We start from the raw sequence: 22,776 nt of genomic DNA on the forward strand, positions 1-22,776 counted from the left end.
ACAACACCCGAAGACCCCTGAGTTCTACCTGTCTCGGTGCACAAATAAACAGAAACACGGGCTTCTCGATGGTGGCGTCAAAGACCAAAGGTTTATTACTGCAGGGACACAGAAGTCACAGAAACTACACACGGGCAGATTCTAGGAGCCTGTTCGAATTGTACAAAGTGGGTTGCTCCTTAAATACAAATTATTTAGCTTGGGGCAACATTCTTCACATGCTAGTATGTTTCTAAACCTTCATGTCCTAAACAAAAATATTTGGCGTTACACAGGAATCGTCAACAATATCTGATGTCAAAACATTACGAACGAGGGGTTCCCACTGTTCCATCATAATCCCATGTCATCTTTTCATTCAAGAGCCGGACCGCCTCATCGTAAATTTCGTTACCTCCCCCTAATAAAGACCCAGAAGGAAAGGAGCAGAGCCAGGTGCAGAAGATAGAAAAACGGGATAAGGGATGTTTGTGGGTTGTAAGTGGGCAAGGCTACCAGCTTCGGCCGCCTAATCATGATCAGGCCAACGAACACAAGAACCAGTATAGCAGGACTGGCCTCGGGCCGGGGAGGCAGCTTTTGCCGAGTCATGCAGCCACAGCGTTTCTGACCTAAGGTGCACGTGTCACTAGCAAGGTAAATCGCCGGCTAAAGCCTACGTGTCCTTAAGGGAAATGAACTGATCAGAGGTCACTGCGTGTCCATTGACTATGTGAGGGCAAGAATACAAAATGGCTGCCATAAACTAAGATGGATGCCATGGGTGAATCAGAAATGTGTTTATAACAAGAGTGCTCTTGCTTGTAGCATAGCGAAAACACCAGGATATGCTAAATGGATCATTTGCGGTTCACTGGTACCAAAATTATGAGTTTACGACAATGTTGAAAACACGGGTTCAAATCGTCACGGAACCTCAGACCCAGTCCCCGGGTCAGATGGTGTGCTCTTCAGGGTTGGTTTTGTCTGGGAAGGCTGCAGCCACCTGTGAACGACAAGAACGGAGTGCAGACATCAAGGAAGCCAGGTAATCTGTCAGAACAGCGCTATCAACATCAGTAATGGACTTGGGTCTGGGTATTCCCCATATGTTAGGGGGTGTACCAACCACAATTTCATAGGGGGCTAGTGCTGTCCTTGAATGCTGGATCATCCTGGCATAGAACAGTGCCACTGGAAGTGCTGTGACCGAATCCACCCCTTTCTCTGCCACTACCTTCGCCAGTTTAGTCTTGAGGGTCTGATTATATCTTTCTACCAGTCCTGCAGCCTGCGGGTGTTGGACACAGTGGAACTTCCAGGTATAGCTTAGGAGGAGTGAGACGTGTTTCATGAGCTCTGAAGAGAAGGGCTGGCCGTTATCTGAGAAGATGACGCGGGGCAGCCCATATCGGGGGAAGAATTCTCTGACCAGTTGTTTAGCTGTCGTGGCTGCTATATAATCAGGGACCGGATAGGATTCTACCCATCTGGTCAGGGCAAATATGACCACCAGGACATATTTCAGTCCCCTACATCTATTCATTTGGATATAATCCATCTGAAGAACTTCGAATGGGTGGTCTGGTGGATGGAACCCACCTTGCTTGACTGGGGTACCTTTCCCTGGATTGTTTTGGGAACATATCATACGTGTCTTTGCTCGTTGCTTTGCTGCTGCTCCAAGGTGCTTGTTGTACCATATATCTTTTATACTGTCCAACATGCCTTTTTCCCCCAAATGCGCTGGTCCATGTATGGTCGTGATGATAACCTGGACCATCGCATCCGGTAGGTACCACACAGCTCTTTCTGGAATCATCCATCCCTGTTCTGTCTGTACCCCTCCATTGTCTTTCCATTCCTGTATCTCGGAGTCTGTGTCATGTTTTTGTACACTGTGTACGTCTTGGAAAGGATCTCGAACTGTGTGTGCTTTGTTGTTCTGTAGTGTTAGTAACTCTCTGGGCTGTCTTTTTGGCTGTGAGGTCTGCAAGCTCATTTCCCTTGATGTCATCTGTCCCCTTTGTGTGCGCTTTACATTTAATTATTGATATTAGTTTGGGCAGGTGTATGGCTTCCAGTGATTGTGTGATAAGTTCGGAGTGTTGAATTTTGGTCCATGTGAGGTGAGGATTCCTCTTTCCTTCCACAGGGTGCCGAAATTGTGTACTACTCCGAATGCATACTGGGAATCGGTGTACACATTGATGACTAGATCTTTTTCTAAATGGCAGGCGCGTATGAGTGCTATCAGTTCAGCTGCTTGGTCAAATAGTATGAAGATCCTGTGTGATTCAAGAACAGTAGTTCCGGTGGTGACTGCGTAGGCAGCTGCTAATTCTCCTGTTGTGAGACGCATACAGGAGCCGTCCACGAACAATGTCTTATCTGGGTCACAAAGGGGGGTGTCTAGTAAGTCTTGTCTGGGTTTAGTTACTAGCTCTACCTCGACACTACAATCATGTATTGTTGGTTGTGTGTCATAAATGGGCAATAATGTGGCTGGATTTAGGATGTTGCATCTGTGAATTGTTGTGTGGCTGGAAGGGTGTCATTTCGTAACCTGTCAATCTAGCCACCGTGAGGTGTTAGTCTGAGTTCTGTTTAAGAGCAACTCCACTGAATGGGGTACATGAACAGTTAATGGGCGTCCTAGCACGATGGAGTCACTTTGTCGGATTGCTTGGGCTGTGGCCGCTACCGATTTCAGGCATGCAGGAAGAGCCCGTGCAACTGGATCAGGAATACTTAAATATGCACACGGTCTTTTTCTGCCTGCCTGATCATGTGTCAGAACGGACATGGCGGTGCCATCCTTCTCAGTCACAAAGAGTGCAAAGTTTTCAGGTAGTCAGGGGTTGCTAACACTGGAGCTTGGCAGAGAGCTTGTTTAAGGATCTGAAAAGCTTGTTCATGTTCCTCCAACCACGGTAACTGTGGATGTTGTGCAACCTCTGCTGTGGTAAGGTTGACGAGGGGTTTAGAAATGAGGGCATGTTGTGGAATCCACTGTCTGCAATATGAAGTAAGTCCCACGAAAGCCCTGACTTGTTTCTGTGTTTGAGGTCTTGTCATGGCGGTTATGAGTTTTATGCGTTCTGGTGTAAGTTGCCTACCCTCCTTTGACAGCAAGTGCCCTAGATAAGCCACTTGCTGTAGACAGAATTGTAGCTTGGAAGGTGATACCTTGTGGCCATTATCAGCTAAAAACGGGAGGACCATGAGGGAGGCTTTGCAGCATTTTTGTTCCGATCGGGCAGTAATGAGTATATCGTCAACATAGTGCATGTCCCCCCTGAAACAGCCCTACTACACTGTGTCCAATTGTCTTTTTAGGGCCTGGCTGTATACGCTTGGACTTTCAGTGAAGCCTTGAGGTGCTCTTGTAAATTGAAAGCTCCGCCCTTGGAGGGAGAAGCCAAAGAGATACTGGCTGTCTGGATGAATAGGGATACTAAAGAATGCATTATTTAAATCTATTACCGTGAACCATGAAGCTTGTGCATCAATAGCGGTAAGTAGAGTTGAAATGTCTGGGACCACTGGATGTTGGGGTAATACACATTCATTGAGTTTTTGCAGGTCTACCACTAATCTGTACACTGGAGGTGAGTCTGGTACCGTCCTCTTAGGGATCTGCAGAACAGGTGAATTACAGACGTTGAAAGGTGTTTCTTTGACTACCCCAGACTGAATGAGATCCTCAATTATTTTTGGGAGGGCCATTTCTGCAGCAGGTGGTATCTTATATTGCTTAAGGAGTGGTAGAGTGACACCTTCTTTCAGCGTGACCTTGTGTGGTGGAATTGCCATGCACCCGACGTCTGTCGAATCTTTGGCCCACAAATGCTGTGGTAGAGACGCCAGTCTGCTGTCCAGGTCCCTGGAAGTGTAGTGACCCTTGAAGTCACGCAGAAACAATCGGACATCTTGAGGGGAACAGACTATGACAGCTCCTAGTTCTTTTAATTGATTTATTCCTAATACATTTTCGGGGCAGGTATCTGTAAGGATAAGATCTGTCATGGTAGTAAGGGGTCCCAGCGTGAGGGGCAAGGGTCTGGAGGTCTTGTTAACTACTGGTTGTCCTGAGAAACCCAGAGATATATTTTATCGGCCCGAGAGAGGAACCTCTGGAAGTTGTCTATGACTGACAGTGGATTTGCTCGCACCCGTGTCCAATAGGAACTTCCGTTCCTCCCCCAGTATTGAGACATCTACATAGGGACCCTTCTGATCTACAGGGATGGGTATTAAGGGCGGGCATGCTCACTACCTCTCTCTGGGCATCTTCATGAGAAATCAGGGTATGAATCAGCAATGAAGTCTTGTCAGATATACATGTAATGTAATGTGTAATACATTTCTATAGCGCATTCTACCACTCCAAGGAGCATCTTGGCGCTTAATACCAACCCATAATGGAAAAGGTTTGTTAGCTGAGACAATTTACAGAGAACTTACATCCTTTACACTAAGGCTTTACAGGCAGCATCAGTAAGCGTGAAAACCCAGGTCTTCAGGGCTTTCCTGAAAAGAGATTCTGATGAGATTTGCCGGAGCGGAGGTGGCAGTTTATTCCATGCTCTGGAGCCCAAAACGGCAAGAGATTTTCCACCTTTGGTGGCAAGCCTGAAAACGTTTGTGTATTGGGAGCCAATTAAGGGCGTTGAGTGCAGCTGAGGCAGATGGTTTCCTAGGCCAACCAAGAACCCGGCGAGCAGTGGCATGCTGGACTATCTGCAGCCTGTGGAGCACAGATTTATTTGCTCCCGCATACAGGCTGTTGCAGTAGTCCAGTCTTGATGTTATAAGCGCCACCGCTACCGTTTTCCTTGTTGACAGTGGGAGGAGGTCAAAAAAATTCCTGAGCATTCAGATGATATGTAAGCATGTGCCAGCCACACTAGTTGCTTGTTGCTTAAATGACAATAAGTCATCAAACTTGACACCTAAGTTGTGGGCAGAGGAGATGGTATTGGGAGGGGCTTCAGCATCTTCAGGCCACCACTGCTTAGTGGAAAACAGGTTGTGGGGACCAAACGGTAAAATTTCAGTTTTCCCTGAATTACATCTGAGACTGAGTGGGGGGTGCATTATTTTGTCCTGTCGAGGGTTGGTCCTGCCGGTGAGGATAGACACGGGGCTTCGTCTATCCGGTGGCCAAATTGTGTTTAAGGACCGGGCATTCGCGTACAAAATGTCCTGGCTTTTTACAATAATTACAGCATGTCCTATCCTGTCCTCCCTCCTTCTGTACAACAGGTGTTGTCACGGTCTGTGCTACTAGTGCTTTTATTTTTGTTTCTTTCATTCTGCGTTTATCTTGCTCACTTTCTTCACCGAGTCTATTCTGATGGTATTGTAACATCTGCAGCATCTGAGAGGCTGTATTCGCCTGCCAAGTACTTTCTACTTTAAACACTCTATTCTTTACCTGGGGAAGTGCATTCTCTACCAATTTGGATACAAAGAGGTGCATGTAAGACTCGCTGGATGGAGTGAGACCACTATTGGCAGTGAAACATCGTTCTAGCCTGGTATAGTAATCCCCCACATCCTCATCTACTTTTTTTTTGCACGCCGAAATGGCTCCCCAGTCCTCTTTCTTAGTGGCCAATAGTTGTGGGAGGACTGCCATTAGGGCGTTGGGTAATGCCTTTACCTTGGCACCCAACGGTTGGCCAGGCTCTCGGCCGGTATCTTCTGCCTCTAATTCTGCCCATTTTATTTCGTGTGTATCCACCTGCCAGTCCTTTTCCTTTAATTTGCCATGAATACCCCCAGGCAAGAGTACTTTAAGTAGAGCAAGGATGTCCAGACTGCCCATTCGCAGGACATCTCCGAGCTCCCGGAAGAAAGCTACGGGGTCTTTTTCGTGCGCAGGGACAATTTTCTTCATTTCAAGCATTTCTAACTTGGTCAGAGGTGTGTATACGAAGACTCGTTCTAGCACTCCTGCAGTAGTTAACCTAGGGTGTACTTCTCAGAGAGGGTAGTTACCCCGAGTCAGTACTGGGCCCTGATTATTAAGTTGTTCGTGGCATTTAGCTCGGAGTTCGAAGAACCTGTTTAAAAATGAGGGTGCATCATGCAGATATTTGTCGTGCACGCAGTCTTCTAATAATTGGATCAATGTGGGCTGATTTCGAGAACACCACATCTCCATTAGGGTGATGAGGTGTTGGTCATATATATGCTTGCTAATCTTTGTTCACGTGGAATTAAGGCATGGTATAATTGGGCTACCAGGTCATCCCGATATATGGAGGGACATGCAGCCCATTGGGCTGCAGCTCTGGCCACTTCCTTTTCCTTGGGTGTTAATACCGGCTCCATATCGAGCCAGTCATCTAAGGCTAGTACAGTATTTTCGAATGACTCCTCAGGTGAGGGACCTTCCGTACAGTATCCCTGGCAAGGTTGGGGAAACCTAATGTCCCTACTTCTTTTGTTGTCCGTTCTTTTCTGGGTCACTTTCTCTCGGTCCGTCTGGCGGACCGCGAGCTGTGTAGTTCCTCCAGCGGTCTTTCGGTACTTGACAACCTGTTCAGCAAATCGAAGTATTACTTCACTTATGGTCGACTTATCACTATAATCTGATAGGCTGTCGAACAACGTGCGAAACACCGCCGGGGTCCCAACACCTTCATTGTTTATTTGTCTAAGAAGACAAGAGACGAGGAAAGAGAATATGTGTTGTAGTTTTACTCTTCCTCTGCTCTTCATTAGTGCCGTAATGGCGTCCTTATTGTCCCCCGTTCGGAGGAACTCGCTGGCTGCATCTAACAATTTCTTACTTTCAACAAGGTTCCTTAATGCTTCTGTATCTACCCTTAAAGTGCGTGATACTATAGCATCGGATCCCTCCCTTGGGGTCGGGTCATATTCACATGGGTCCATTTCTTCTTTCTGGGGAAAGACAACAGACTTGGATGTCTCTTCATTATCGTTTCCACCCCCTGCGCCCCCTCCCTGATTTCCTGGAGGAGCTGGGATAATAGGGGTATGTATATAAGGAGGGGTTGGGCTTTCGAGAAGATAGGCCATTGTGGTGTCTTTAATTGGGGCAGAAGGGACTTCTCCCTCTCCGGATTCTAGGTTAGGGTCAGTGGGTAAGAGTGGATACAGTCCTGTTGTCTGGGCGTTTGTATGACGACCAGTTCTTCTGCTAATCTCTCATATCCTAGTTCCTGTAGTTTTTCGCCTTTGGCCTGTTCTGACATTCTTCTCCCCTACATAAACTTACTGAATTCTTTCAGTTGTCTCCTATGTGCTTCCTTCCTCCATAATTCTATGGAGTCCAATTGAGACTGTCTAGCTTTTCTCTTTCACAATTGCTCTTCTATTTTCATAATACATTCCATATCGAAAGTCCCCGTCTCAGGCCACTTGTATTTGTTTTCTAGATTCTTGGTGTAATCAGTCCACAAATCGAAATACATTACTGCTCCCAGGCCGTGTTTAACATACATAAAATAACCGGGGGTGTCCTTCGGAGGAATGGCCACTTCCTCTTCGAGCAGCCCCTTCTTAGTTTTTAGCTTGTGCATTTTTGAAAACCACGGCATGGTAGCAGTTTTTAATTAATATAACAATCTCAAAAACAAAAATGATAACCTCTCTAGCGTGTCCTACTTTAAGCAGGACTCGTCTTGACCGTGTTGGCACAAATACCAAAAAGTAAGTATTCAGAGTGGGGAGTAGAGGGTATGTTAATTAAATGCATCGCACAATATGAACCATGATTGTTGTCACAGCCCCTCCGGGGTTCGGAGCACTGTGGATGTTTATTTCAGCGATCTCAATAAAAACAGTTTTGAAAAAAAAAAAGTAAGTATTCAGGCTCCCATAATCTCGAGATACTTGACGCTGCGCAGGAAGGGATCTCGGGACCTCGGACTCGTCTTCTCCGCTGGACTAGGGCCTGGGGTGAGACACTCCGCCGTCTTCACCACCGCCTCGTGTGGGACCCGGAGTGGCCGCAACTCCCCGTATTCCCAGAGGGAGTTAGCGAGAAGACCTTGTCGATGTGCACTGGAAATCCGTTGAAGGAACTCTAGGGATGCCAGGCCAGGTCCCAGACCTCCGGCGAGTGGAAAAGCGGGAGTGTTCCTGTTCGGGCACCAGAATAATGTGGTAAATAAATGAATACCCCATCAATCGGAATTTCTAGAATGCTATCAGAAGGCAAAGAAAGAGGAGTCCATGCTGCAGGCTTAAGGCTTTATTTAATAACTCGAGTTAAGGGAGAGCTCCATCACCCAGCAGGTTCAGGAGTGGTCTAAAGCTTCATTCACACAGCAGAATATTTATACATATCCAATCAGTAGGCAAAAGAAAGAAAAAGGAAGTGACAAGCAGAACTGACAAACAGTAATTCCAAACAAGATGTGTCAAGGTATGGGCATGTCCTATGTCTCGTGAGAGTGCATATGATGTTGAAATGTGTTCTTGCTCTTTTCAGTTGAAGGCCCTTCCTCATTCGGGGAGGTTTTATCTCTGGCTTACAGTCAAGAACAGGAACTATTTCTTAAAACAGGAACTATCTGCTGCTGGTTCCCAGAATTGGCAGAACCACAGGAATGTGTGGTCAATGAACTGAGATGCCAGGTGCAGGGTGTCTTGCTCGTGGGTCTGAAGACAAAATGGATGACACATACACAAAATGGGTGCTTGTCTGAATAAAAATGGCTACCAGGCAGAAACAGGGAAATGATGGGGCACAATTGTCAATTTTTTTCCTCATTTCCATTCAAGGAAATTACTGCCTTTGCGGCTGAAATGCACTATCTCACTTTAGATCAATAGTATTATATTCTCAGGGAAGGAAGTTCATTTAACGTCTTCCCCTGCACTCTGTTGGACTCCGATACTTAAGATGGATTGTTGGTAAGGATAATCTCTATTTTTGTATCTCCGTACCACTTTCAAAAAGGCCCTAGTGCTTTGAATGGTTCAGAGTCCTTTACCATTCCCACTCCTGCTTGCCTTGCAGCCATGAATACAGATAGTAGCCTACTGCAGAACTTCTGATATCTCATCCTGCTTTTTGTGGTCAGCTTCCACAAGGACAGTTGGACCTGAGGCGCTCTGACATCATAAAGCTAAAGCAAGATGTTGTCTGACGTGAGGGCCACTCTGTTGCCTAACAAGCAGCAGGGTACATTTATCTTGGTAATGAAATGAGTAGCAGGGTAGACAGGATGGCCAAATGAAGACTAAGATGTTAAGATTAAAGGAATTGGGGCATTTTTTGAGACTTCTAAATTTGTATGAACATAATTTTGAGCATAGGAGTCTCAACTTCACTATTGCTGAATTGGTAGGAATTGCCTAAAATGATGATGGTGAAGATGCTATTCATAGCTCTTCCTCGCTCAGTTTATCAGCTGGCTTAATTGCTACTGGTGTACCATATCCTAAAACAAATCAAATGAGATGGGTACGCTGCCAATTGGCTGGCAAAATATCTCTTTATCTATGTCCTAATGTACATGCTATAGTTGTTTGGAGAGTGTTAGCAAATGAGGCATGGGATTCAGAGAATTGTGGGAGGTTAAAAACACAAATTGAGTTTTGATTTTCTAATGTGAGGTTGATTCTCAAAATAATACAGACTCCATAGAATTGATCTCTTTACCCTTTATAAAAATCAAGTTTTTTGTACTGCTTATAGTTAATGTGCTAACAGTGGACTTTTCCTTCTGCAGATTATACTGAATGACCAGCAGTTGCAGTGTTTCACAACAGAATTTCTCTGCATTGCCGAGACTGAAGAAAATATAAAAAAAGTCTTTTGGCATACAGAATCATTTCACCAGTTTATATGGTAAGTACATCTCACAATCATTCCTTTAGGCATTAAAAAGACTTTCTCAGCATCTGAATGTCATCACTACCTTCTAGTGGGGGCCTGTGCTTTAATATAATTTCTGTCAAGATGGAAGTAATATGGATCACATTGTGTTGGTCATGATAGTTAATAAAAGACTGACTGCTTCCAAGGCTACTTAAATATGATTAAGATCCAGATGCTAGCAATGTTCCATTCAAGGAAATAGCTGCCTTTGCGGCTGAAATGCACTATCTCACTTTAGAACAATAGTATTATATTCTCACGGAAGGAAGCTCATTTAACGTCTTCCCCTGCACTCTGTATGTTGGACTCTGATACTTAAGATGGATTGTTGGTAAGGATAATCTCTATTTTTGTATCTCCGTCCCACTTTCAAAAAGGCCCTAGTGCTTGGAGTGGTTCAGAGTCATTTACCATTCCCCCTCCTGCTTGCCTTTCAGCCATGAATACAGATAGTAGCCTACTGCAGAACTTCTAAAATCTCATCCTCCTTTCTGTGGTCAGCTTCCACAAGGACAATTGGACCTGAGGCGCTCTGACATCATAATGCTAAATCAAGATGTTGTCTGACGTGAGGGCCACTCCGTTGCCTGTTAAGCAGCAGGATACAGTTATGTAGGTAATGAAAAGAGTAGTAGGCTAGACAGGATGCTCAAATGAAAACTAAGATGGTAATATTAAAGAAATTAGGGCATTTTTTTAGAATTCTAAATTTGTATGTACGTAAGTTTGAGCATAAGAGTCTCAACTTCACTATTGCTGAACTGGTAGGAATTGCCTAAAATGATGATGGTGAACATGCTAATCATCGCTTTTATTATTCCCATTAACATTAGCATAACTTTTCCTTGCTCAACGTATCAGCTGGCTTCATTGCTACTGGTGTACCATATCCTAAAACAAATTAAGTGAGATGGGTACGCTGCCACTTGGTGGGAAAAAGATCTCTTTATCTATCTCCTAATGTACATTCTACCGTTGTTTAGAGAGTGTTAGCAAATGAGGCTTGGGATTCTGAGAAGTATGGGAGGTTAAAAACACAAATTGAGATTCGATTTTCTAACGTGCTGTTGATTTTCACAATAATACAGACTCCATAGAATTGATCTGTTGCCCCGGACAGAGTAGCTGCTGCTGCTGCTGCTCTCTACCCTCGTTTTTGCCCTGAATTGCTATTTTGTACATGTAGTTCGTTTTCCACACTTTGACCTGTTTTTAATGTGAATGCTGCTATTTTAGGCACTCTTTTACTTGGGTACTAAAGAGTGCTTGTGGGATTCAAACCCTGAAATGGCTGAGACTCAACACTCCCAGGCGCCATTTTGGATTGGGGTACGATCTAGTGTTCAGGATGCCCAAATGAAAACTAAGGTGGTACGATTAAAGAAATTAGGGAATTTTTTGAGACTTCTAAATTTGTATGAAGGTAAGTTTGAGCATAAGAGTCTCAACTTCACTGTTGCTGAACTGGTAGGAACTGCCTAAAATTATGATGGTGAACATGCTATTAATAGCTTTTATTATTCCCATTAACTGTAGCATAACCCTTCCTCGCTCAACGTATCAGCTGGCTTAATTGCTACTGGTGTACCATATCCTAAAACAAATGAAGTAAGATGGGTACGCTGCCAATTGGCTGGCAAAAATACCTATTTATCTATGTCCTAATGTACATGCTACAGTTGTTTAGAGAGTGTTAGCAAATAAGGTATGGGATTCAGAGAAGTATGGGAGGTTAAAAACACAAATTTAGATTATCTAACGTGCTGTTGATTTTCACAGTGATAGACTCCCTAGAATTGATCTGTTTACCCTTTATAAAAGTCAAGATTTTATGTACTGTTTATAGTAAATGTGCTAACAGTGGACTTTTTTTTTAAACTTTATTTTTGGAAGTTTTAGCCACAACACATCATCAAAGAGTGCATTTACATGTACACAGTTAGTCCACAGTCTATAATGCACGTACAGAACCAGGGATCCGGATACATAGTCTTCAGCACAATATCACTGTATCATTAGTAGTAGTCTTATAATGTACTCAGCTACAAACATAATGCATCTCAGGTGACCTGTACCAACAATACATATCCATAAAGAGAGATCTACTATAAATGAGCATATAGGAGAAACAGTACATCCATCCTACCCATGTTCAGGTCTCAAAGAACATCAAGACAATTAAATCCAATGCAGTCCTGCATATTAATACTTTCCCATCCTCCTGACCAATAAGTTACATAATACTCAACCCATCAGCTCGGCCTTACATTCTCAGTACCTTGTAAGTGCCTGTACACTTAGTGAATATCTTAGTGAAGATCCTCAAGGGACCTTTTAAGGAGCCGTCTCCCCCTCTGTATCGTCAGTTTCTTGTAGTAGGTAACAGTGCAATGGGGCCCAGATATCTTTGGGCCGGGAGGCGATTGGCAATAATTCTGAATATATATTCAACTGTTCTTGGCAATAAGTAAGGTCACGCAGCCAATCCTTAAATTTGGGGGCCCTGCCCCTACCCCATCTACATGCAACTCTTCTTTTGGCCACCAACAGGGCTAGTGCAATGAATTTGCGGTGTACTGCCTGTATGGGCTCCACATATCCTAAAAGAGCCAAGATAGGGGAAGGGGTTATCTCAGTATTAATCATTTTGGATAGTGCTGCGAACACCTGATTCAAGTAGAGCTGAACTGAATCGCACTCCCACGCCAGATGTAAAAAAAGTCAGCCCCTGGGGCGTGGGACCTGTCACAATTATCAGTAGTGCGAAGTTGAAACCTACACATTCGGGCTGGAGTGTAATATAGTCGGTGTATAAATTTGTAATGTATAATTCTGTATCTGCTGCTGGAAGAGATGCGCTCTATCTGCTGGAGACAAAATTCCCTCTGCTTGTCCGTGAGCGGTGCCTCCAGTTCTTGGTCCCATCTTATTCTAGCCGCCAATTGTAGGTAATCCATCTGTGTGTGTACTGATCTATATATTGTTGATACCAGTTTGCAAGGGGTGTCATTTTGAAGTATGTGCTGCAGAGGAGTAAAGACCAGAGGCTCATGTGGAAAATCAGGCGTAATTGCCTTCAGTCCTTGACGTAGCCTAATGTATAGAAAGACGTCAAGTGGAGATGGCTGTATGCCTTCGTATAGGTGTTCCATAGAGCGGAATGTTCCATTGTGATACAGGTCCCCCATGTCGCAACGTGTATACTGTGGAGAAGCCTGCGAAAACCCGCCTCCTGTAATAAGGGCATATGTGGGTGATAAGCAAGCGGCAGCAGCGGCGCATAAAGCATTGCAGTTTCTAATCTAGTAGTCAATCGGGTCCATGCAGTTACTGTGCTCATCACGGTCGTGGGCGTTTTGTCCCTGCCAGACACCAAGGCGTATAGCGCGCCCTCTATGGGGATCGGATGGGCCAGCCAGTGTTCCGTCGCCAGCTGAGGCATGTACCTAGGCTGGTGAATCCAGAAATAGGCATAGTGAGCCTGAGTAGCTTGGTAATACAATTCAAAGTCTGGTACGCCAAACCCGCCCTGATTATAGGGCCTAGTCATGATGTCCCATTTTAATCAAGGTTATTTCCCGCCCCATACAAGCCTGATGAGTTCCGATCGAAGCTGCTGAAAACAATACCTGCCAGGGTAGAAAGGGATATTCAAAAACAGGTACAGCTATTGGGGAAGGATCACCATTTTAATTAAAGATGTCCTACCAGCCATGGAAAGGGGCAGTGTGATCCATCTCGTGACGTTATCAATAATGCGATTCATCGTAGTGCCATAGTTGGCTCTTAGCAGTTCATCTCTATCTTTCTCTATGTGAATACCCAAGTACTTGAAATCTCCCGCGCACCAAGTGATGGGGTAATCTAATCCAAATTGTGTCGTAGATGTTGTGAGTGGGAATATGCACGACTTACCCCAATAGATCTGAACTCCGGAAAGCTGACCAAAGTGTATAAATTCTCTAAGAATGGGGTTCAGGTTTTCGCTGGGGCCATGTACATATAAAGTGATATCGTCTGCATACATAGAGATTAGTATTTGTCTCTGAAAACCACGCAGCGCGCTGTCTTTGTGGTGTTGTCGCAGCTTTGCCGCTAGAGGCTCCGTAGCTATCGCAAATAGAAGCGGCGATAGGGGGCACCCCTGCCTAGTGCCTCTGGTGATGGGGAATTCAGAGGAAAGTCACCATTAATAAGCACTCTGGCCACAGGCCTCTCATATAGGAGCTTGATCCATGAGATAAATATTACCGGGAAGCCCATCCGCTCCAAGACTCGGAACACATAGTCCCACTCCAGGGAGTCAAAAGCCTTAGTGGCGTCGAGGAAGATGGCAGCCATCGGTTGTTCTTCGTGTACAGTGTTTAGGATTGAAAAAAAAGTATGTAGATTATGTGATGTCGCCCTGCCAGGCACAAAATCCGATTGGTTGGGTAATATCAGGGTAGGGAGCTGGAGGCTGATAAGAGTAGCAATGAGTTTGGCAAGTATTTTCACATCGCAATTTAACAAGGAAAGGGGCCGGTAAGAGTCACATTTATTTGCCGGTTTCCTGGGCTTCAATAGCGATGTAATAAGTGCTACACGCATAGAGGGCGGTAAGTGGCCCACCTCAAGAGCATCTTCATATAACTCCCGTAATACCGGAGCCATAAATTCTATATATGTTTTATAAAATTCTATTGGTATCCCGTCTAGCCCGGTAGCCTTCCCTGACTGCATACTCATGATCGCCTCCCTCACTTCGTCCAATTCGAAAGGGGCACTCATAAAAGCCCTCTGTGCATCACTTAGCCAGCCAAGGGAAACATCGGCCAGGTACTCTTGCAAGTGGAGGTCACCAGTCCTAGTGGACAAGTATAGCGTGGTGTAGTGTGTCACAAAAGAATTGAGGATTTGTGCGGTGTCTCTAAATACCCCTCACTCCGGGTTTTCAAGCTCCAGTATAATATTAGGTGCTCGGGCCAGTCTCATTGTCGCAGCCAAGGCCTTCGCCATATCGGTGAGCAAGCCAATACTTGCCCCTAAATTTCGACTCCCTAGCAGCTTCAGAAGTGTACTCCGAGACTTTCTCCCGTATACTCGAGAGGGTGGCGTCATCAGGGTCCGCAGCCAAGGACTCTTCAAGAACCTTAAGCTCCGTCTCTAGTGTCGTCAGTCGTGTCAAGATATTCTTCAAAACCCCGGAACCCTTAGCGATTCAGTACCCCCTCAAAGTCACTTTAAAGGCATCCCAAATAGTTTCCACGTCATTAACAGAGTCTTTATTCCTCTTAAAAAATTCTAAACATTCATCACAAAGCTCTTCCTGAAATGTAGCATCAAGTAACATCGTAGGCTGCAATCGCCAAGCGGTTGTCGGTGGGCCTAGGTCTGTCGAATGAAAGTGATTTTCACAGGGGAATGATCAGAGTATGTCCTGGGGAGATGCTGTGACTTGACAAGCGAAGTGTAAAGTTGTGGTGCTAGAAATATATTGTCAAGTCTCGCCCATGAGCGCGCTTGTGCCATTAAATGTGTACCTTCACACGTGTCAAGGTGTAGGTGTCTCCAGGTGTCTATCAAATTGTGATCCACGAGAGCTGAATGCAGTGCTGCCCTTGCCTTAGTGTAATGGTGAGGGGATGGATGCGACCTGTCCATGGGCGAGTCCAGGGTAGTGTTGAAATCTCCTCCCCAAATGAGATGTTGTGGGTCCGTTCCCACAATTGCCGCCCACAACTCCATGAAGAACAGAGGATCATCAATGTTGGGACCATAGCAGCACACCAGGGTGACCGCAATGTGTCCCAGTCTGCCCCACATCATACAGTACCTCCCTTGAGCGTCCACCTTGGTACCAGCCATAACAAAGGGCGTACCTCTCTTTACAAGTATTGCTGTACCCCTGGCATATGTCGAAAAGGATGAGAATACTGTGTGAATCGCCCATCTGTTGGCAAAGGTGTGGGCAGCCTGTACTTTGAAGTGGGTTTCTTTGAGAAAGGTTATGTGCACCGAGTGACGGTCCAAGTATGATAGAATTTGACGCCTTTTCATAGGATCTCCCAAGCCCCTTACATTCCATGTCAATATATTTAAATCCCAGTCCCCCATGAGTGGCACAGTTTTTTAACAACAGGTAGCATATCTGGTACATCCGTGAAGGCCTCTGGCAATGAGCAGTCGTTTCTGTAATCAGCTCTCTCCCTGTAGCCAAATGATAAGGCCATCCAGGCCCTAAGTTAACATGCATATTAGTGCAGTCTTGTGGTTCAAATCTTGTGTGTACAAAATGCACTACGGGGGTATCTTCCCGTCTACTATCATCACAAAATCCTTTCGGATCCAATTGTATCAACTCTTCGATGGTCATCGCACCCAAACTTCTATTGTAATGTGTGAACACCCATCTCCTCCCTCCCTCCCAACGAAACAGCTCAAAACTTCCATAAACAGGAACTTCTATCGCATTACCAAGTGTGAGTGCAATAAGTCTTACCCAGTGGAATGCAAGGTCTTGTGCCTCATCCTCCCCCCTTGCAGATACCACTGGGCAAATCATGTCCTTTCCTGCAGCACAGGACACAACATCAGAGTCATAGCCGATAGCAGAGGAAACCAAATTTGTTACCAAAACCCCTAGACCACCCCCCACCCACTGAAGCATCCCCAACTTGCCAGAATCCCCATCCCACCCTCCTCCCCAAGCAACCATTAAACCCCCCAACATTCGCAATATAGTCAACATGTCCTTTGGGGTATACCCTATGAGGTTCATCTAAAGGCAAGCACATAGCCACCCCCTACACCTTGCCCCTCATCCTGTTCGGCCTCAGTCGGGCAAATTAAGGGGAGAAGGGGGGCTGTGGTGCCTGGAATACATTACCACCAACCGTCCGGTACCCGTACATGGGCCACACGATCGGCAGCGGTGCAGTCTCACAAATTTAAGCCCTACTGTGGGCCTCTAGTTACGGTCAATGGTGTAACGCAGCACCGCAGCCATCAGAGCTCCAGTTTAATCGTCTTCATTTGGTGATTGTTCATCTTCCCGCCTCTCGTTACCATTCTGTCTTTGCCCAGCGCGTTCCCGTCGCAGAGTTTTTAGAAAATCTTCTACCTCCTGCGGATTCGTGAAGAAGTGTTGCTTTGCTTTGTGGGTCACTCTCAATTTCGCCGGGTACAGCAGTGCAAAGTCAACCTGTAGTGCACGGAGCTGTTTTTTTGACATCCAGGACTTTACGTTGTCGTTCCTGCACTATAGGCGTAAAGTCTGGATAAATGGAAAAACTGCCACCATCACACGTGACGTTTTGGTTGGCCCGTGCTGCCCACAACGCAGTATCACAATCCCGGTAGTTCAGGAGCCGTGCAACGATGGGACGTGGCGGGCCCCAGGTTTAGGCCTCGGACCAAGCGAGCGGTGGCCCCTTTCGACGATGAACTGTTTGGAAAAAGCCTCGGGTCCGATTGCGGCAATGAGTATTTTCTCCACATAGTCCTCCATGCGCCCCGTGTTGGCAGATTCCGGAACTCCTACCACGCGAATGTTATTTCGCCGGCTGCGAGCTTCAAACTCCTCCTTCTTCGCAGCCACAGTCCTGAGGATATTGTCCATTCTCGAAGGTTGCGTGGTATGTGAGGCCGTGGTGTCGTCGTTAACCGATATTCTTCTTTCAGTTTCAGTGATACGTTCTTCGTGTACATCTATTTTCTGTACGATGGCGTCCATTCTTGACGACATCCGGTCAACCTTGTCCACAATTGTGTCAAATCCTTGCCTCATTTCTTGCATCATCTGCTGCATGTCCAATGCAGGGGGGGGGGACCCAGCATTAAGTCCAGTTGCCGATGGGCTTTGGGAGCCCCCCGCTTCTGGTGCATTTCGCAATCCTTTCTTGGTAGTGGTGGATTCAAATGTCAGTTTGGATTGCCGCTTATCTTGCTTACCCATTGTGGGCCTTCCGCAGGGGCCTGCAGTGGCCTGTAAGGGTCGCTTTCCCCGAATTTCCAGGCGAGGGCTGGAGCCTGTGGGCATGTGCATGATGCAGCGTGACCGGGCGTCTTCACCACCCGTACGCCGCGAATCTGATCCGCTCCGGGGAAACTCAACCGGATCACAATATCGGGCCTAGTAAACGCGGCAGGGGGTCTGCGCCATACTCATGTCGGCTTTCACCAGCTTTTATAGTCTGTATAGTAATGATTTAGCGGTCCGCAGGCACCCTCAGACGATGCCGCACCTTTCTTTAGCGGTCCGGAGCCGTTTAATAATCCTCCTCGTAGTCTGTGTACCTCACTGCGGTTTCAAGGATTCCTCCGTTTGCTGCACACACATCAACCAACCGGTACACTGGCGCCCCACCGATATTTTCAACTGGCATCAGCAGACATCATTACCGTTACGGTGCTTCCTGGTCCGTTGTCCGCCAATAACACCGTTAGGTGGCCGTCTGTAGGTGATCTTCCCAAGAGGCCTGCGCGCCGTGTGTCGCGCCGCGGCCTGGCGTAGTCTTTAGGCCCCCTTCGTTCGCTCCGCCCAGCACCAGCCAGTGCTCAGTCCAGACGTCGCTGCCTGTATCTTTGTCACGGCGTGTCGTGGAGTTCTCAAACTTTCACTGATGCGGCAAAAAGGTATCTTCAGCACTCGTATGTGGGTTTTGTCGGGCAAGGAGTCGGTTAAGTAGGATAAATGTAGGATTATGCTTCCAGGCTGCAGGAGCCTCACGTTAGTGCGGCCATTCTGCTTGTGCGCCCTCTAGCGCCCCCTGCTAACAGTGGATTTTTCCATCTGCAGGTTATACTGAATGACCAGCAGTGGGTGAACACCCATCACAACGCATGAGTTACATCGAATGCATTTACATCGCAAGCCTAACAACGCAAGCAACGTTATGACACTGGCCATTACTACACTCCCCCTTACATCGCACAGGCTTTTATAACGCATGTGCTGTAATTGTTGTGGAACGTGTGTTTGTAAAACGCATGTGTTGTAATTGTGGAATGTCTGCTTTCGAGTTAAGGGTTGGGTCGGGGGTCATTAAAAGAGACTTTGCATTAAAGGAGGATGCTCTGTTCTGCCACACTACAGAGATTCAGGGCTGAGTCTCAAGAAAATTAATGCCAGGCACATTCTTTCATTCAACCTTATAGAAAACTGTAGGGACAATATCAGGATTCTCAGGATGAGTTCTTGTCACCAGTTTCAGCTGTACACTGCAGATGGAGAATGCGGGCAGGTCCCAAAACTGCTTTAACAGAATAAACATCATTGTGGGGAGTGAGCTATCCAATCGGAAGCAGGAGCTACATGGTTGTTAGTTTTTTAAAGTGATGGGAGCAGGAGGGGGAGATGCAGTGGGGGCCTCCAGGAGATGGGAGGTGCAGTCGGGGCCTGTGTGGGGCAGTGCTGTAATTGCTGTGGAACATGTGCTTTTAAAACTCATGTGCTGTAATTGTTGTGGAACGTGTGCTTTCGGGTTAAGGGTCGGGGTCATTAGAAGAGACTTCACTGCAAAGGAGGATGCTCTGTTATGCCCCACTACGGATATTAAGGGCTGAGTCTCAAGACAATTAATGCCAGACACATGAGTGAATGTGTCTGGCATTAATTGTCTTGAGACTCAGCCCTTAATATCCGTAGTCATCCTTATAGAAAATTGTAGGGACAATATCCGGATTCTCTGGATGGGTTCTTGTTACCAGTTTCAGCTGTACACTGCAGATGGAGAATGCGGGCAGGTCCCAAAACCACTTCAACAGAATAAACATCATAGTGGTGAGTGAGCTATCCAATCAGAGGCAGGCGCCACATGGTTGTTAGTTTTTGAAAGAGATGGGAGCAGGGGGTGGGAGATGCAGTGGGGGACTCCAGGGGATGGGAGGTGCAGTGGGGGTGTATGAGGGGATGCAGTGGGGGCCTGGGGGGGAATGCAGTGGGGGCCTTCAGGGGTTGGGAGGTGGAGTGGGGGCCTCAGGGGATGCAGTGTGGGCCTCGGGGGGGATCCAGTGTGGGCCTCGGGGGGGGGGATGCAGTTGGGGACCTTGGGGGGAGAAGCAGTGTGGGCCTCCAGTGGATGGGATGTACAGTGGGGGCCTCAGGGGGGATGCAGTGGGGGCCTCGGGGGGATGCAGTGGGAACTTTAGGGGGAGATGCAGTGGGGGCCTCCAGGGGATTAGAGGTATAGTGGGAGCCTTGGGGGATGCAGTGGGGTCCTGGGAGGAGATGCAATTGGGGCCTTCAGGGGATGGGGCGTGCAGCGGGGGTCTCCAGGGAATTTGAGGTGCTGTGGTGGCCTCCAGGGGATGGGAGGTGCACTGGGGGTCTTGGGGGAGGTACAGTGGGGGCCTCAGGGGGGAGGTGCAGTGGGGCCCTCGGGGGGGATACAGTGGGGGATGCAGCGGGGGCCTCGAGGGAAGATGCAGCGGGCGCCTCGGGGGAAGATGCAGTGGGGGCCTCCAGGGGATGGGAGGTGCAGTGGGGGCCTAGGTGGGATGGGAGGTGCAGTGGGGGCCTAGGGGGGATGGGAGGTGCAGTGAGGGTCTAGGGGGGGATGCAGTGGGGGCCTCGGGGGAGATGCAGTGGGGGCCTCCAGGGGATGGGAGGTGCAGTGGGGGCCTCGGGGGGGATGCAGTAGGGGCCTTGGGGGGAGATGCAGTGGGGGCCTCCAGGGGATTAGAGGTACAGTGGGGGCCTCAGGGGGGATGCAGTAGGGGCGTCGGATGGATAGAGTGGAGGCCTCAGGGGGAGATGCAGTGTGGGCCTCAAAGGGATGGGAGGTGCAGAGGGGGCCTTGGGGGATGCAGGGCCTTGGGGGGGAAGCAGTGGGGGCCTCGGGGTTTGCAGTGGGGGCCTCGGGGGAGATGCAGTGGGGGCCTCCAGGGGATTAGAGATACAGTGGGGGCCTCAGCGGGGATGCAGTGGGGGCCTCTAGGGGATGGGAGGTGCAATGCGGGCCTCCAGGTGATGGGAGGTGCACTGGGGGCCTCCTGGAAGGTTTGCAAGACTCAAAAAGATGGAACTTTGTTGACATCCATAAACAAAATAACCCTTGCACTAATGGACGAGGAATGGGGAAGCACATCTACAAAGTGGAATATCTGTGGTTATGGAATAGGAATCGGCTTGATGGAAAGATGCCCTATGCGTGCACGTTTCCCATAACCTGAATGCACCGCAATGCTCGCCAGGGACAGCAGCAGCAGGGGGTGATAAATGGCTGGTGTGGCAGTCCGGAATAATTTAGTTTTCATTTTTAGCGCTGCTGCGGGACTTATCGGATTCTGCAGGGTTTTTCAGATAATTGTAATTGTAAGCTTTATTTCGATATAATTATAAACTTACAACTCTTTACATTTTTGCATCACGTTGTGCATAATTTGCAGATTTTACAAAAAAACGGTTGTCCCTCAAGGGGATCAGAAGTTGCTAAGCCACTGCTACACTTGTTGACGCACCGTAATGGCCCCTGCCCTCGCAGTAACAGTCGCCTTTCAGTTGCTGCGAGTCGGTGTTACACTAGGACTAGCGAGTCGACATTTTTACCAACACAACGTTAACCGGTGTAAACACTACAAAATAGTAAAAGCGCTGTATTAAACCGCATACTTGCTTTTCAAGTCGCATATTTGTTATTTTGGAAAACAAATACGATGTTAAAGTATGTGGGGTGTTTGTGTGCATAGTGATTGTGTTTTGTATGCATTTCAATGGTGAAGCAAAGTAATGAGTTGCGTTGTGTCAGCTTGCGCTGTGAATGTGTGTGCGATGTAAAGACGGCAATGTAAATGTTTGAAATGAAAACGTTTGCCATGTCCCATCATACATCCCCAGCAATGGCAGAGTTTCACGACAGAATGTCTCTGCATTGCCGACACTGAAGAAAAAAAGTCTGTCTTCCGGCATACAGCATCATTTGACCAATTTATATGGTAAGTAAATCTCTCAATCATTCCTTTAGGCATTAAAAAGACTATGACAGCATCTGAAAGTCCTCACTACCTTCCAGTGAGGGCCTGTGCTTGTATATAATTTCTGTCAATAAGGAAGTAATATGGATCACATTGTGTTGGTCATGATAGTTAATAAAAGACTGACCGCCTCCAAGGCTACTAAAGCCTGATTTAGATCCCTGTGCTAGCAATGTTCTATTCAAGGAAATTGCTTCCTTTGCGGCTGAAATGAACTATTTCACTTCAGAACGATAGTGTTACATTCTCACGGAAGGAAGCTCATTTAACATCTTCCCCTGCACTCTGTATGTTGGACTCTGATACTTAAGATGGATTGTTGGTAAGGATAACCTCAGTTTTTGTATCTCCATCCCACTTTCAAAAAGGCCCCTGTGCTTGGAGTGGTTCGGAGTCCTTTACCATTCCCACTCCTGCTTGCCTTGCAGACATGAATATAGATAGTAACCTACTGCATAACTTCTGATATTGCTTCCTCATGTGTGGTCAGCTTCCACAAGGACAATTGGACCAGAGGCGCTCTGACATCATAAAGCTAAAGCAAGATGTTGTCTGACATGAGAGCCAATCTGTTGCCTAGCAAGCTGACATCATAAAGCTAAAGCAAGATGTTGTCTCACGTGAGGGCCACTCTGTTGTCTGGCAAGCAGCAGGATACATTTATCTTGGTATTGAAATGAGTAGCAGGCTAGACGCGCTGCTCACATGAAAACTAAGATGGTAAGATTAAAGAAATTAGGGAATTGTTATGGACTTCTAATTTTGTATGAAGGTAAATTTGAGCATAAGAGTCTCAACTTCACTATTGCTTAACTGGTAGGGATCGCCTAAAATGCTTATGGTGAACATGCTATTCATAGCTTTTTTTATTCCCATTAACTGTAGCATAACCCTTCCTTGCTCAAATTATCAGCTGGCTTAATTGCTACTAGTGTACCATATCCTAAAACAAATGAAGTGAGATGGGTACGCTGTCA

At 46.8% G+C, this 22,776-nt stretch overlaps 1 protein-coding gene across 1 annotated transcript in view; it reads left to right on the plus strand.

Annotated features, from left to right (window-relative positions):
• LOC147708272 (uncharacterized) overlaps positions 1-22,776 on the plus strand; it is a 413,470-nt gene that overhangs the window by 369,087 nt on the left and 21,607 nt on the right. The window contains exon 20 of the mRNA XM_086925333.1: positions 9,696-9,814. The gene's annotated coding sequence lies outside the window, so the exon portion shown is untranslated. The remainder of the gene's footprint in view (positions 1-9,695; positions 9,815-22,776) is intronic.

This window comes from Lissotriton vulgaris, chromosome 6 (assembly GCF_964263255.1).
Source record: "Lissotriton vulgaris chromosome 6, aLisVul1.2, whole genome shotgun sequence".
NCBI lineage: Eukaryota > Metazoa > Chordata > Amphibia > Caudata > Salamandridae > Lissotriton > Lissotriton vulgaris.